Below are 4,023 nucleotides of genomic sequence, written 5' to 3' on the forward strand. Positions count from 1 at the left end.
TGAAAGAGTCTGCCAGACATTTTGCAGGATACAGAAGAAAGTGTCTGACAAACTGCCAATATAGGCAAAACTATCTGAAATTTCCTGCTTCATAGGAAAGTCTGATGAATACTATGGACCTGTAGGCTGAAGATTGATGCTCCAATGATACAGATGAACTTTGGGTAACTGTTCAGGCAGCAAGATGTCTCTGTCAATTCTAGGGTTTTGGGAATTTCTTACAAAGAATTTCCTGTTTACTTAAGTAATATTATATCCTTCTGGAATCTTTGATGGAGTTGAAGGACACATATTTTTTTTTCTTCAAGACAGGGTTTCTCTGTGGCTTTGGAGCCTGTCCTGGAACTAGCGCTGTAGACCAGGCTGGTCTCGAACTCACAGAGATCCGCCTGCCTCTGCCTCCCGAGTGCTGGGATTAAAGGAGTGTGCCACCACCGCCCAGCTTGAAGGACACATATTTATAGTTATAGTTTTTCTTAGTTATGATGAAAGATAAAGTAGATGTAAATATTGTAACTGTCATTCTTGCTTGATAACTGTTTTACTATATGTAATCTTACTATGTTAAAACCTTCCTTTCTTATTTAAACAGAAAAGGGAAAATGGTGTGGGAGGTCCTTCCATCTATGTGTTGCTTTTATTGGTTAATGAATAAAGAAACTGGGTTGGCCTGATAGGGCAGAGTAGAGCTAGGTGGGGAAAACTAAACTTAATGCTGGGAGAAAGAAGGCAGAGTCAGAAAGAAGCCACGAAGCCACTGTCAGAGACAGACATGTAGAAACCTTGCCGGTAGGCCACAAGCCTCATAATAAAATATAGAATAATGGAGATGGGTTAATTCTAGATGTAAGAGTTCACTAGTAATACATTTAAGTAATTGGCCAAACAGTGATTTAATTAAGACAGTTTCTTTGTGGTTATTTTGGGAGTCTGGCTAGCCAGAAAATGAACAAGCGGCCTCATACTACAGGGGACTACTGAGAAAACTGATCTTACTGAAATACAGAGCCCAAAATAATGTAAAAGGCAAATCTATGGTCTATTGATGGATGTGCTTCATGATTACAGCATTAAATGAGAAATCTGTGGCAAGCCTAACGGTTCCTGTGACTTTAAATGGTGCAGCACCTAACAGCACTTCCAGACAACTACAGGCACTGTGTGTGGTATGGGACACCGTACCTGCCTGGCATGATGATGCCCACAGTTGCCTGGGCCTTCTTACGTTAATTAATAATCAAGACAGTCCTCAGAGACATGCCCAAAGACCAGCCTGACTAAAAAACAAACAAAAAAACCTGTGAGTGCATTGAGACTCTCGTTTTAGGTGAGTCTAGACTGTGTCAAGTTGACTGTTAATGCTGACTGGGACAGTGACCTACATTTATCATTGAAGAGAATCTGAAATTAATCTAAATGGTCCCAGAGGGCTGGGACCATTGCTCAGTGGTAGGCTACTTGCCTAAAATTGAGGTATGGGACAATTAAGATATGTACACACACATACGCCTATATACACGCATGCACACACATGCAAGTGCACACATACCTACACGTATACATGCATGCACATACATGCAAGGGCACATATACCTACACATATACATGCATGCACACAGATACACAGAGAAGTGCACATTAACAGTCAAGGACTCTCTATATTCTGACTGAGTCCACACAGCTGGTGCCTCTGGCCTGGGTTTCTGCTGTAGCCTCCAAGCACATCCTGGGGCCTCTAAACCAACCTCCCTTGGCCCATTCTCTTCACAGCTCTCCCAGTAACTGCTTTGAGATGTGTTTCAAGCCTTTGACAATATTCCCCTGACACCAATGACGCATACCCCTCCCTTCTGCCAGCTCCTCACTCATTGCATTCTGGTCTATCCCATGGGCTTTTTGCCCAGTCCCTGTGGCTCTTTTCCCTCAAGAGCCCCCTCTGTTCAAACATCATCACCTCAGAAAGGTGTCCCCTGAGTCATTCCCTCTCCCCCGCAACTGACAGCCTTCCCTCAGTCGCTCTCTATCCTCAGGGCCAGCTCTGTGTCTCCCTAAAACACATCCTCTGTGCATCTCTGCCCATCCTGTCTGTCTCTTCCACCAGAACCCAAAACCTATTCAGCACTATTGGAGGACAGCACAGAGAGGCCACTGTGCCCAGTGGCGGGGCAGACCTTGCTGGTGAGGGAGAGGGAAGGCAGGATGGGAGGAGCTGGCATGTCAGCAGGCTCTGCCCACTCCAGTTTGTCCTCTGCTGGTCCCCTCATCTCTGCTGCCACTCTAGAGCGTAAGGAATCCTGCAGCAGCAACCCCAGCACCCGTGTGGACACTCCTTTTAACCATGGCCTGCCCACCTGGAAAGTCACATGTACTGGGGTCCCCCCCCCATCCTTTGCAGATCAGAACTATCCAGCCCTCCTGTCTTACTCTAGCACGAGTCTGGCAGGCTCCAAGCATACCCTGCCCCTGAACGGGTGCTTCCCTCTCCTGTTATGGTCATTTTTATCTCATTTTTATCTCCTATTATGCTATTTTTATCTCAATAAAACTTCAACTGCCATCACCTCCCTGTAGCCATCATACTGCCTTCCCCAGAACCTGTGGTGTTGCCTCGTACAGGTCCCTGCAGCTGTGTAGAAGAGACCAGCACTTCTCTTTCATAGCCGACCACATCGCAAGGCAAACAAAAGCAATGGCTTAGCTTGAGCTTCAGCCTCACCCACTGGGTCTGATTCCCTATTGTAATCTCTTTCCCATCTTGGGAATCAGGATGAAGTGATAGGACACTGAGTGGTAGCTAAATACAGGGGTTTGGAGGTACAGGGAACCATAGAGACATCTATCAGGACTAGACTGAGGGACAGAGACCAGGCCAGAACATAATGCCTGCCCCAGTCAGACAACCATAGCATGGACAGGACAGGAGTCCAAACAGTCACATAGCACATACTTCAATATTTAAAAGTTATGTCAACCTAACGGGATGAAAAATAAAATGTCTCCTGTGCTCTCACCTTGACAAATATACCTTCAGGATACAATGCCAGGTCTAAACTGAGGGGTTTCAGACTCCCCTAAGTTCTAAGTCTGAATGTGGCAACCAGGGAGAGTCCTCAACTTTGGATGGTCCTCTCTCCCAGCTCTGTCTCACACCATGAAAGACTAACCTCATATATACACCCACATATACAACTGCCTTGGGCACCCCAGGACCTACATCAAACACAGCTGCAAAGCAGTGTGGCCTTGACTAAAGAGATGGCCCAAGAGGCCAACTAGCCTGCTAGTGAATCCAGGGCTATCCTGGTAGGAAATTGAGGTGTTTCTAGAACCCTAAGTCTAGTAGGGGGGTACAACCATTTGGCCAAGGAGCACCTCAACCAGGGGGGCACAGAGAGGTTATGGGAAGAGTAGATCAGGCCCTGGAAAGCAAAAAGCCTGACAAGTACTCCCATTGCCCAGGTCTAGGGGTGGCGCCTTCACAGAACAACTTAAGGGACGTTGAGGATCAAGGAGCTAGTCAGAGGTACTAAGAGAAGGAACTAGAGCCCCTTGAGAGGGTGGTGGAGACCTCTGGTAAAGCCTTCCGTTTCATCTTAAAAACTTCACCCCAAATTATTATTATTATCATCATCATCAACATCATCAGCTTCATCATTATCATTTTAGTAATTTGTGTGTATGGGTGTTTTGCCTGCATGTGTATCCACACACTAGGTGCATGCAGTGACTGACTGCAGAGACCAGAAGAGGGCGCCAGATCCTCTAGGACTGGAAGTAGGGATGGTTGTGAGCCACCATGTGACTGCTGGGAACTGCACTCAGATCCTCTGGAAGAGTAGTCAGCCTCTGAGCCATCTGTCTAGCCCCTCAAAGGAAGATCTTCACTCTCTCTCATAGAGGATCTGAGGAGCACTCTGCAAGTTCCTCTTTCTTTCTAGTATAAAACTCAAAAAGATTGGTCAAAAATGAGCTCTGCTGCTTAAGGGCTTCACCATCCACAAAACATTCTATCCAGTTTTAAAA

This window comes from Microtus ochrogaster, chromosome 5 (assembly GCF_000317375.1).
Source record: "Microtus ochrogaster isolate Prairie Vole_2 chromosome 5, MicOch1.0, whole genome shotgun sequence".
Taxonomy (NCBI): Eukaryota; Metazoa; Chordata; class Mammalia; order Rodentia; family Cricetidae; genus Microtus; species Microtus ochrogaster.